This window comes from Pleurodeles waltl, chromosome 12 (genome assembly GCF_031143425.1).
Source record: "Pleurodeles waltl isolate 20211129_DDA chromosome 12, aPleWal1.hap1.20221129, whole genome shotgun sequence".
NCBI lineage: Eukaryota > Metazoa > Chordata > Amphibia > Caudata > Salamandridae > Pleurodeles > Pleurodeles waltl.
Window position 1 is genome coordinate 518,230,844 of NC_090451.1, and position 13,586 is coordinate 518,244,429.

Here is a 13,586-nt window from a genome sequence, read left to right on the forward strand (position 1 = left end):
ATACTAATAGGTCTTTCTGATTCAACTCTCCTCATGCCCACTGTATCCCAGTGGGATCCAAATGCTACTGAGGGTGATTCTCAATCCTGTATCTTTTTTAAAGTGGATGCCCAGAAAGAGTGACTGGACTCAATATAATGGATGCCTATCCATACGTTTTTAATGGGCATCACCTAGCCAAAATATGAAAACTTACATTATTTATGTTTGAAACCTCTTTTGGAGATATTCATATTTAACCAGGTAATAGAGTACCATACACGCTCCATAATCCTACTCATCTAGCATCATGCATACCAATAATTAAAAATATAAACACTACGCTATCGCTTTAGCATCATAAATCAGGTATAAAATATTAAAAGTGTACCTATAAAAAGAAGTCAATATTCATTAAGCATCCAAAACATGGTCAATTACATCTCACAGAGGTAAACCAAAAACGTCTTCAAGTGTTTTGTTTACCTGTACCACCTTCTGATAGCATGGAACAATTTCAACACTTAGAAGGTCCTGCTAGGTGCTACGATCAGTGACTCAAATATACAAACCAGGAGATATCTATTAAACGATGTCACAATATGTGTCAAAACTCAAGCACAGGACATCAAATAAAGGAACATTCTGGAATTCATAGTGCTTACGATTGTTAGTGAAGCAGGGCTGGATGGAGAAAAATGTTTTTTTCTCTTCAATGGATGGCTCTTTTAGCAAACCAAAGAACTACATCTGGAAGAGCGTGGGTTGAGTCGGTTGTCTAAACGCTATTGCTTGATTCCCTCTGTAAGTTACTTATTACAGGGTAACTTGTTGCCCCTATGGGGAAAAGGAGAACACCAGCTAGCATAGTTATAGCCACACCATTTAGAAACACCACAATTGACAACATGCTTGAGAGAGCTGTAGGAGTAAGTTTCAGTGAAACTGCATTAACAGAATGCAGGTTCGCGCTGGATATAAGACCCAGAGAATGTACCCAAGATACCAGCAGAGGGAATGATGAGGTACCTCTTCAGTTACAACCAATGTACCTGATAAGCTCACGGAGTCTGGCCCAAGCCTTGTTCAATCCACTAATGCTAAGGTGTTCTATCCCACTACACCAGCACCTAAAAGTTAGAGGAAGGGAGGGTGGAGGTGTGGGCTCCGATATCTATACCTTCTGTGGGTGAGATCATTTAAGAGACGACCTGCACAACTATTGCTACAAGTGATAAAAGATGCCAGCATGGAGTGCAGGACGTTGCTACACCCCTGGTGGTGGCATCTCACGACCACCCACAGTGTTCTTCAATTGTGGCCTTGAAGGCTGGTCCCAAAGGGCATTCTCGACCAGATTAATTCTCTAATGGGACAGGCCGTAGTTTGGATCAGATTAACCAAATTACGACAGTGCCTAGATTAGAAACCATCACTCTTACCCCTTCCGCTAGCCCATTTGTTTTAGTTCTTGCAGGCTTTCATCCTTTGAGAAGGGAAGTAGAGGAATCTTGCAATGATCTCCATCGTAAAGTACTGACACTGGCTTTGTAAAAACAGGGGCTTTCAGTTGTCCAATTATTCCAACATATTAATGGTGAGGAGAGTGGACTGAGTCGGTCGTACACAGAAGGACATCCTGGATGACTGAATCAATATTAAATTTAGGAACGGTATTTGGTCCAGGAACTTGTTGACACATCCCAGTGGCTCAATCAATCAATCAGTAATTTGTTAAGCACGCTATTCACCCTTGGGGGGGAAGGGGGGTTTGCTACTGCTCAAAGAGCCAGGTCTTAAGGCACTTCCTGAAGGTCAGGAGGTCCTGGGTCAGACGTAGGTTGACGGGGAGGGAGTTCCAGGTTTTGGCGGCAAGGTGGGAGAAGGATCTGCCGCCGGCTGTGGTACGGTGGACGCGGGGGACGGTGGCGAGGGCAAGGTTGGCGGAGCGGAGCTGGCGTGTTGGGATGTGGAAGTTGAGACGCTCGTTGAGGTAGGCAGGTCCGGCATCGTGGAGAGCCTTGTGAGCGTGGATCAGGAGTTTGAAGATGATCCTTTTGTTGACGGGGAGCCAGTGGAGGTCTCTGAGGTGGGCTGAGATGTGTTCATGACGGGGGAGGTTGAGGATGAGTCGTGCTGAGGCGTTCTGGATGTGCTGAAGTTTTCTCTGGAGCTTGGCCGTCGTTCCCGGGTAGAGGGTGTTACCGTAGTCCAGTCTGCTGCTGACGAGGGCGTGGGTGACCATTCTTCTGGTTTCAATAGGAATCCATCTGAAGGTCTTGAGAAGCATGCGAAGGGGGTTAAAACATGAGGATGAGATGGTGTTGACTTGTTGGGTCATAGTGAGCGATTAGTCCAGTATGAAGCTGAGGTTGCGTGCGTGGGTGGTGGGCGTTGGGTCGGCTCCCAGAGAGGCAGGCCACCAGGAGTCATCCCATGCTGCTTTGTTGCAGCCGAAGATGATGATCTCGGTCTTCTCTGAGTTCAGTTTGAGGCGCCTTGCCTCCATCCAGTTGGCGATGGCGTGAAGTCCAACATTTACTGCTTTCCTGCAGACGGTCCAGTACCTGGCTCCTTTACAGGGCACTGGCAGAGACCCCATCACAAGTCATTATTTTCTATCGAAGAAGTGAGGATAGCTATCTTTGATAGTCCAAGTTCCAAATCCCCGGGGCCGGATAGGATGTCAGTTGATCTTAGAAAGTGTCATTTGGAGCTTTAGCACCCCAGCAACTTCATAAAGTCTTGGTCCCTATCAACAATAGTGCCAATATTTAAGGAGGGCTATAGGTCGAAACCCAGGTGCTACTGCTCTATATCCCTGACAGACAGTTCATGAAAATAGTTGGCAGGGTTATTTTTAATTGGCTGCAGAAATGGATCTGCGAACATTCCATGCTGCGTTTGAGCCAATATGGGTTCAGAGAGCAGCTGGTTACAGTGGAGCAGTGCCTTAGCCTTCATCTTACTGTTGAAAAATATACTATTGCCAGGCGCTGACCGCTGTACCTAACGTTCATGGAGTTATCGACCACTTTTGATAGCGTGAATCACACTAAACTGAGGAGGATGCTGATGGACTTGGGCCTTGATGGTGCGCTGGTACATCTTTAGCACATACTTCATGAGAATCTGGGGGCCGGGGTGTACTTTGGCCCTGATGGGGAGCTCACTGAGATTTTTAGACTTGGACATGGTGTCCACCAGGGCTGCATGGTGGTCTCACTGTTGCTTACTTTACATATTAATAATTTGTCCTTCTTTTTATTGGATGCCATTAGAGACGTTTCCATGATAGGTTATGTGGCCATTTAGGCCTTATTGCAAGCTGTTGATGCGGTTCTCTTGGCCTGCACGCTTATTGCTCTTCATGGGTTGGTGGCTTCATTTGTTGATTTATGGCCAACTTGGATTTAACCACTAATTTTAGCAAACCACGTCATGGCTTGCAAAACTAATAAATGCAGGGTTCCTTTTATAGCAGGTGGGGGTCAGTAATTAGACAGTGTGGACAGCTTCCCTTATTTGGATGTAATGTTTGGCAGCTCTGGGACTTGAGGTTCCTATACTACAGCCAGTACCCTAAAGCTCTCTAGGGCAGCAGGTGTGCTTTTGAGTCTTCCCTGGCCGGCTGGGCGTAAGGCCATGGCCTCGCTTACATCAATTTATAACTCCCAGTGCACCTCTACTGCCTGCTATGGTGCAAGTGTTTGGGGTTATACTAACCCCACTCCCTTACTTACAGCTAGACGAGAACTGTTACTGCAGGCGTTTATTGAGTCAACCTTCCTCTAGCTCACATTTTATTTGCCATAGTGAGCTGGGACCGCTATATTTGGAGAATCGCATCAAGTTAGCTCCTATCGCATTCTGGATTTCAGTATGGACTAACCCAGAGGCGGGTTTGAACAGGGCTATTATTAGAGACTGCTTGCAGATAGATAAGGGTTCAGTTATCCATTGAAAGCTTTTGTTGAATCATCCCTGAAAGCAAATAGCCGCACAGATCTTTTCAATTATCCAACTTTGATTACCAAGGGAGGTAAAGGGATTGTGAAAACACTCTTCTTTGAGAAGAGGTTAGTGATAAAGGAGAGTACTGAATGACATACACACTCAGTGTATAATTATGTAAATTTAAAAAACACTTTTGGTACTGAGCCCTACCTACCCTGGAAAATGGAAAGATGGGAAAGGTCCCATTTGTTCCGGTTCTGGCAGTCAGAGTTCACAACCTTCCTCGTTTTCCTTTGGGTTCTACTAATGATGAACCTCTGGAGGTCAGTCCAAGCGGCCATACCTCAGAGCAAACTTTGCTTCATTTTATTTATTTTTTGTCAATTATATTTGACTTTTGCTAAGGATAAGTTTTACCACTCCTTAGTAAGCACAAGGGTGCTCAATATAGATATGTTCGTAGACTCTTACAAACGGTATGTATAGAGGAGATCTATTTTTTTTTTTAATAAGCCTTCCATTCTGGGAGACGTATGATTGACTGTATTTGAAAAAGCACCCTCTTTATGGATTATGAAGAATGGTTGTATTCATCATATTTTATTGTTATATTGTCCTATCTTGCTTTTTCGTATCCCTCTGGTATGCAATTAAAGATTTCTGAATTGAATTGAAATTAACTAAAGAACGAAGAGTCAAAATCAAGTCCATTAAAAAGAAATCTGGCTAGCTAAATTAGCTAACTGCCAGAAGCTTTCAGGAAAATCGGTAAAGGCAAAGAAGATAAAAGTAAGTTCACCTGTTGCGATGAAAAGCAATGAGAGCAGCAGTTAACATGGAAGTCTACGGGAATCAATGCAGTAGAATGGGGAATCATTACACCCTGTACAAAATGATGCAGGTCTTTTCAGAATGTTGGGTGGCATAGTGAGGCCACATCATGAGACAGCACAGTCTGACTGGGCCAAGGGATTTAGTTCACTGAATACATTTACGTTTTATAGAGTTCTCGCTTCAGAAGAGAGGCATCTAAAGACTTCATCTGACAAGTGTGCCAGAAGGCGAGATCGACAGTCGGGTTGCTTGACTGAAGAAAGTTTAGGAAGAACGAAAAGCCTGAGGCGGGAGAAGATGCTTCTAAGCAGCGGCTTCTCAATGTGAGATCATCAGGTACTCTGGGAGGCTTCAGGTGCCCTTTCGTCTTCTGCATCATTTCCAGAGCTTTTCTCATAGCAGCAGACAGTGGCCGCAGGCTCTGACTCCACAGGTCTGTCTTCATCAGGTGAGACAGAGCTTGCAGAAGCTCGTGCTGAGGAGCTTTGCAGAAGTGGTAAGAGCTCTGCGCAGCATCAAGTGCAGGGCTGACGCCAGAAAGGACCAATCTTCCAGAAAATGATCCAGGCCCTTCACGCAAGTATTCAGATGGATCTTAGAAAAAGTTCTAGGTTTTTTGTGTTACATGTATACTGTTACAGGGGTGAAGCACACCTCTCACAGGAATCTGCATCACATGAGTAGCTGGAACCGCTGAGTGGCTTCAGTGTGTTATATGTACCATTATACTGTTCTTCGGGATGAGCTCAACCTGTCATGGGTGATCAGGTGGAGTCAAGGGACAAGAAACTGACAATTCGTGCCCCTGTAAACACATTAGGACAGTACTACTGGTCATTATTTGATAGAATGTAAAGTCTAGCTCACAGCAGAGTTTTAGGGTTCTTCCCAATGATTTGTTGGGAAATTTAGTAGCAAAATGATGCATTTGTAAGAACAATACGCTAGTTACACTGGTCAAAGGTGGGTAAATTGGAAGAATAGTTGTATGAGGGTAGATGATTCCCTCTCAAAATATTTCGTTACGAAAAATTTAGAGACAACTTGCACACTTTAAGGATAACACTTTACATGGGAGCTTGGGATCTCCCAAGGTGGTTTGCGATTGAGAAAAATATTACAAAAATGTTCTGATTCACTTTAAGGAAATAGGAGCCTCCAACTAATAACAAATAATTCGAAAGTTTTTAAATATTTAGGAAGGGTACATTATTTGAACAGCTGGGTCAACAAGGCAGTTACCATAAGCACAGCAAAGAGCATATGAACAAGACAGAAAATGATATCATGGTTTATTTTTAAGTGACAGACGCACAGAACAATGATGCTTGAGTGTGCACACTTCAGTTACTTGGAAGATTCTTACATAACTTGCATTTGAACAACAGTTACTCACAAAGTATGTTTACCAGACCATTATTTTCGAACAATGCTCGTTAAGCATTTATTTGAGAGAAAGAACATGCGATAAAGGGAATATTTGAATTAATCCAGGCGAATGGTAATTGCTCCAGGTGACATTTCACTCCATCTCGTTATCACTCTGCGTCAACAAGACGTCCGTTTGGCAACTGTTCCGGCAAGCACTGTGTTTACTTCGGTAACTGAGCTATACTTGCTAAACATTTATTTGAGAAAGAGAAAGGATGAAGGAGGAAATGCTTGCACTAATCTGAATTACCCCCAGTGCTTTCCACTCCATTATTCGTTCATTGCCTTGGCCGTTAAGAAGCGGGCCGCCCACAAGCCAATCAGGATCGGCCCCTCCCGGAAGGCAGAGTCTCGCCGGAAAAGCTGTGCTCAGACCACTCTAAAGCCCCGGTTAGAAGTGGGAGGGATAGCTGCGGTTCATTTGCATGAACAAGCGGTGCGAAGCGGTCTGATAACCTATGCATTCCTGTTAGATGTCAGCAGGCCAAGCCTGCCGAACTGTGCTTGGGGGGAAAAGTTCAGTATGCACAGCAGTACTTTAAATGGGCCGGTACTGTCCGGTACTGAGTACCGGCACTTTTTTTAATTTTGAGAGGGAGAGTACCTGCACTTCTCCAGAAAAACGTCATACTTTTAAATAGACAGTACCAGCACTTCTCGGAAACAAGCGGGTACTCTGGTACAGAGTACCTGCACTTCTATTTTTCAATTTCAAGAAATGATGCATTAATAGTGCTTTAAATGGGCCGGTACTGTCCGGTACGGAATACTGGCACTTTTTTATTTGGAGAGTGAGAAAACCTTCACCTCTCAAGATAAAGAAACAAGCAGGTACTCTGTAACAGAGTACCTGCACTTTTATTTTTCCATTTCATGGATGCACCAGGTCATACGGATTTCGGCACAGAAAAAAAAAAACTAATCTGCACGTTATTCCCCATTTTTAGGACAATACTTATGATAAGTGAAATATATCAGGCCCAAGTAATTCCGAACCGGGGGTACTGCCTTTTATCAGGTGCGATAAATAACGTAAATCTCTTTATCAGGGACTATATGGGAACGCAAAAACATGAGACATATTTTGGACTGAATTGCCTTCATAATTGATGTTCAGTATAGAGTGTGCATTCTACACTTACAAACACGTGATTCGTGTTTTTAAAGCCATTTAAGTGACTCTTCAATTCAAAATGGCTTCGCACGTGCTTGCACAACTATCCCTTCAAATGTAGTAATAAGTGCATCCCCATAGTGGGAGGGACACCTTCTCGTAATTCCTGGTTGTGTAGAGTAAGGGGGTGGTCTCTGGATGTCTTTAGCAAAAAATAAAAAATAAAAATCTACATTTCCATCAGGTCAGGAAAAGTGGTGTCCTTTCAGGTGGAGTCAGTAGGCCGCCCTTCTCGCACAGAGCTATTGTAGCTGGTAACACAGCACCGCGGTCCTTTGTGATGCTAATGAGGCCAAGTAACATTATCATCCCCTGTGAAGACATATGCCTAGCGCAGTAAGAGGAAACGCCCTCCACAACGCTTGGAAGACTCGTTCAATGAAGCTCAAACTATTGTTGCAAGTGTCCTATTGCATCTGAGTATGCATGTTTAATTTACTAATTTAACATCGCCACTTTATAATGCAACCGCAGGGAAAAGCAAATATGTATCCACTTTTTTGTATAGACCACTTCTATGTTCATAACAGTTGCCTGAAGGGGCTGAGTCTCAAAGCACTGGATTGTGGCAAGTGGGCAGGGCGCGTTTACAGAACCATGGCACTGTGTGGTGGTAGGTGGCACACACTGAATGGGAGCGCAGGCACCCCTGCCAAGGCAAGGCTCTAAAGATGGTGGACCTTTAAATGTACGGGTTCTTGGCCGGATGGGAAGCGTGCACTTGAGGTATCTGACCAACATGGCTTTGGGCGCTTCCAAGAGGAGGGGCACGGGGTTCGGGTAGCTAGTTAGGTGGCATGTGTTATTGACCATCAGGGTCTGTACCAGCTCTGTCTGAATTGGGAAACAGTTCTGACTGCATCGCTTCTGCTGCGAGGAAGGCCCATCGTGTAAATCTTTTGATAAAAAACACAAATTGCAAATCTACTTCTTGCAGAGCTGAGACAGTCGTATGATGTGGTCTCATAATCCATTCACTTAGGGGCATCCGTTTGGGGTCTCTCTGTGGAAGTCGGTTTTACCCTTCCTACCCTCTTCCCCACCACCGCCCGGGGCAGCGCTAACTTGTGGTGAGTGAGTCGGCCTGTGGTACTCACTCGTGGTGGCAAATTATTGCAAAGGCCGCTCCTGGTCCTCACAGGCGCTGCCTCCACTCCTTAACTATTCACCTACAAGCCACTGCTTGCAGGTGTGCTAGCGCAATGGAAGGAAAAGAAGACTACAACACCCAGAATGCATCGGTTAACACAAGAACACCCAGGACTGGAAATAGTGGCAGCAATAACCTGAGGGAAGGTGGTCACCCTTGGCCTGAACTATGGCCTTTCCTAAGTGTATGGGGAGTGCTTTGGGAAGTAAAATGATGTTAGCGCTCAGGCCTCACTCTCTCCTGTTCTGGTTACTTGCCTTAGGTAATTGTTACCTCTCACTCAACCGCCATTTTCTCACATTAATCCTCCTCACAGTGATAAACACTGGACTCTGCTCAAACAACGAGAGACTCGTGTAAACTGTATTTACCCCCGCCATGAAGAACTGGCCCCACCCCGCTGCAGAGTGTGCGGATGCTCCTGCACAGACCAGTACTGGGGGGTCCGTTAGGCCAGTCATGCGCTGCCGAACTGCCCCTTCATGAGTCCTGCCAGCCCCAGAGGTGGCACGGCTCTATACAAAATACTGCAGTTCCAATCTAGTACCCAGCAGTACCCTGCCCTGGAGGTGCCCGGCGGGAGTAAATGGAACAGTCTCTGCTAATCACACCGCGTACAGTGCGCGCAGGCAATGATGATGCATTATTCACTTACAATAATTATTTAACAAGCATCGGCAACGTCGACAGGGCTCGACTACCAGAGCTGCTGGCCTTGGCAATGTTTTGTAGCCACGCTGTACAGCAGTGCGCCTCGCACGCAGGATGGCTAAAACTAATAAAAACAAATCGCTATGGAGTGACGTGAGCAGTCCTAATGCTTAAAAAAGATAATTAGCGCATCCTAGCTTGTTCTTTTTATGTGTAGCCTGATGCTCGCACGAGGCAGCAAGGGAGGGGGAGTGATGAGGGTGCAGGGTGAGCACAGACGGGAGGGGATGTGGCACCGACAACAGAGGGTGGGTTGGTGGTTTGGGCTGGGGCAAGCACCAGGACAATGGTGGGTGAGCGGCACGGGCAGGGGCAAGCAGACGTACAACGGTGGGTGAGGGGCCAGGGCAAGCAGACGGACAACGGTGGGTGAGGGGCCGGGGCAAGCAGACGGACAACAGTGGGTGAGGGGCCAGGGCAAGCAGACGGACAACGGTGGGTGAGGGGCCAGGGCAAGCAGACGGACAACGGTGGGTGAGGAGCCGGGGCAAGCAGACGGACAACAGTGGGTGAGGGGCCAGGGCAAGCAGACGGACAACGGTGGGTGAGGGGCCGGGGCAAGCAGACGGACAACAGTGGGTGAGCGGCAGGGGCTGGGGCAAGCAGACGGACAACGGTGGGTGAGGGGCCGGGGCAAGCAGACGGACAACAGTGGGTGAGCGGCAGGGGCTGGGGCAAGTAGACGGACAACGGTGGGTGAGGGGCTGGGGCTGGGCAAGCAGACGGACAACGGTGTGTGAGGGGCTGGGGCAAGCAGACGGACAACGGTGTGTGAGGGGCTGGGGCAAGCAGAGAGACAACGGTGTGTGAGGTGGTGGGGCAAGCAGACAGACAACGGTGTGTGAGGGGGTGGGGCAAGCACAAGGACAACGGTGGGTGAGCGGCACGGGCTGGGGCAAGCACAAGGACAACGGTGGGTGAGCGGCACGGGCTGGGGCAAGCACAAGGCAGAGCCAGCCGAGGGGCAAACATAGAGACAAGGGAGAGTGGGCAGGAGGGGGTGGGTTGAGACAGGCAGATAACAACGAGTGCCCCGGGGTGGCTGGGGGCAAACACACAGACCACAGAGGGGGACAGGGAGGTCCTGGTGGCAAGCCCACGGACAATGGAGCATTGGGGCTTGGGCACAGGTGCCCATTTAATAAAAACAGAGTCCAGAGTGCCCAGTATTGCTGGCACCGGGTCACAAATCCTGCCAGCAGCGATGTGGGTCAGGCACAGGGCCCGGCTGGCCTTTTGTTCCACCGGCATTCCCCTGGTGGGATGGGCCCTTGGACGCCGGTTCTGAAAGCCCAGGGCCCCTGCTGGAGCGTCTGGCACTTTATCCAACTCCTCGGGGTTAATCGCAGCAGCTCAGGGGGCTTCAGGAGGAAGAGGGTGAGGGAGGAGGGAAAGCGGCCAGAAAGGGAGAAGTTAGAGAGGAGGAGAGGGTGGGTGGAAAGAGCGACTAAGGGAGAAGAGGGATTGGCTGCTTGTGGTTCCTCAGTCCAGGCCTGTGGGTGTAGGAGGAAAGGATTGAACTATACGAAGACAAATCTAGAAGGGCTAAGGCAAGAATACAGGCCTCAATCCTCAGTGGAAGACAAATGTGAGGTGCAGATAAATACATTTTTGGGTTAACAGGAGGAGCAGTTGGGATCCTTGTCCCCATATGCCACCTAGCCATCAGATACAGAGATAAATGTTATTAACATATCAAACATCGCAAAATAGATTAATTTCCATTTTGTACTTTCAGTGCCATATGCAAATAGACACTGAATTTGTAACATGATGACACTTATCTGCCAAGAGAAAATGCAAAGGGAGCATCGTGTTGTACAGATTGTACTTTCTGAAACTGGCACAATCCAATAAGCGCTCAAATCGTTGTGCAGAAGGCAAAAACAAGATGGCTCATGTCCTATTTACAGGCTAATCCTACTGCTCGTCGCTGGAGTTCATCTATTCAACACTCTAAGTTACCTAAACACACTTATGGAGACATATTATTAATCTGATATAAAGACTGAGATAACTGTCTACCAGAGGAATGATTTTTATTGTATACAACTTGTGAAAAGCTGGATATAATTATTTTTTTAACTTCTATGTACGAGGACTGCCTGCTTTCTCACGGATTCTTCAACAGTTTTCATTGATTGACTGATAATGCCATATCGCCAGGATCGAAATTTGAATTGACAGTCTCTTGCTCTTTATTGGAATCAATTATGCTCAATGGATGTTTAAGCCTGAAGAACCCAAATAAATGATGAAGTGATCAATTGCATCTGTCGGAATATATCCTGCAGGAGTATTGCAGTACCCGCAGCATGATTTTTTTTTTTTTAATGACAATTGTGTAAACCTGGAAGGCTCCCCGTGGGACCCGGCTGCAAGTGTCATGGGGTGCTGTGTCCCAACCCTTCATCCTTAGATGTCATTTTTTTCTACAACTTCAAGACACAGGCTCGCCGAGTCCTGCAATGGCAGTCTCAACATTTTTCTCTGGGTTGAGGCTAGCCAATCAGATTACTTTGTACAGCAGGACCAGCAATTGTCCCAGTGTATCAAAAGAGTCGATGGGAGAGAAAGCTCCCCTGTTAATTTATGGTACCGCAGAAATCCCCCAGGACAAACTGTCCAGATGTATTAAGTTTTTAACCCCTTCATACCGAACCTGAGCACTTTTTTAAACACAAATTTCCTAAAAAAGGCTGAACAGAGTTATATCAAAACACCTGAAGAATAAAGTTCTAACTTTTTGCCAAATTTGGTGTAATTCTGTTCAACTGCTTTTTTTCTGTATTAGACAGCAAAGTTACCAATGGAAATTAATATTGGAAATCAATGTTATGGGAGCCTCCCTCCCCTTTTGTTAGCCCCTTGGCACACAACTTACCAGAAAGGAGATACGGTGGCTGACCTTTTTTTTGGGAAGATCTGTGCAGATTCATCAAATGGCACCAAAAATCTCTCTTCCTATGGAAACTGACCTGACAACCTAATAACACAAGTACTATATATATATATATATATATATATATATATATATATATATATATATATATATATATATGTGTGTGTATTTATATATATAATAATTCCAATGCCACATCCACTCAGAATATCAAATTTGCTAAATACATATCCAACTCTACCCACTATTATGGAATCATTGGTGTTATTTTAGGGTTAATATGTAAGTAGGGAACTATTTCTTGTTTGGGGAACGCACAGAATCTTTTCAACAGCACTGACGTCTCCTGTAAGCAAACACTGGTGCTGGGACCTATATGTAACACCGGGGCTAAGCACTAACCAAAGCACTGCAGAGAATTACGTCAGAGTGGGCCTATAGGGGGCAAAAGAACCAAGAAAGAAATGCTAGGATGCAGTAACAGATAGTCAGATGATAGCAGCCACTTTCACTGCTGCAAACGAAGTACTAAATACTGCACACGTTAGCCTGTAAAACTGTCAGTGAGGCTGAAACTAATCGGAATCTTCTAATGCCACAGATGCATCCAGGCAACACATCCATTAATAGATGTGAGAATGAAGACCTGTATCAATAAGAGAATCAAAGGAACAAGTAACTTACCCTTGATAACGTTCTTTCTGGTGGATACAGGAGCTCACAAAGACTTGTTAGATGAACCCCTTCCCAAGCAACGCACAGATCACATTATATTTTCAGGAATGAATAGCATGAATGGTCAGCGGCACTGGGATGTGCCCGCAGGAGTCACATGATTCCACAGAAGTGACATAGCTGTGTAAGTGGCGCCTGAGAGCCAGTGACCTCAGTTCCTTTTTGCCATGCCTCAGCAGACACAATCCAGAGGCGCTGGATTTTCTCCCAGTTCTAAATGCCATGAATTCGACAATGTGAGATAAGCTCTCATGTCTATGAAAGTTATGCCTCACTTCCATCATCACTTCACTGACTGTAAACAACATGCAATGTCTGCAACCATAATTTGATTCCACTTTTGGATAGATTCTACTGAAGTATGTAAACTAGCAGACATCACAGAGGACGATACGTTCTTAAGTGCAAAGTGGTTCAGCATTGTTTCTGTACACATGAATCCAGTCCTGGACTGGTCATCCACTTCCAGAAAATGAAGAAATGGCTGTTGTTTTCATCCTTATAAAACCGAAAGTAACAATAAATACTGCTAAGTACTGAATTATAATTTTAGTCTAAACAAAAAAATCTAAGGCTGTTACTGTGATGGTCCAAGGAGCTGTACAATCAGTGGCAGAAACTTGCAGTTAAAACATATTAGGTTATATTTCAGCTTGCACCTTCCTATGATATACGTAGTGGAGCAAATATTTTTTTATTCTAGCCATTCATAA

General features: G+C 45.7%; 1 protein-coding gene across 7 annotated transcripts in view; it reads right to left on the reverse strand.

Moving 5' to 3' along the window:
• The window catches only part of NDRG4 (NDRG family member 4), a 637,307-nt gene that overhangs the window by 464,560 nt on the left and 159,161 nt on the right, over positions 1 to 13,586 (reverse strand). The window contains exon 1 of one of the 7 annotated variants that reach the window (XM_069217402.1): positions 12,823 to 12,910. The exons of the other annotated variants lie outside the window; for them this stretch is intronic. The gene's annotated coding sequence lies outside the window, so the exon portion shown is untranslated. Of the gene's footprint in view, positions 1 to 12,822; positions 12,911 to 13,586 lie in introns of those variants that run through there. 7 annotated transcript variants of the gene reach the window in all.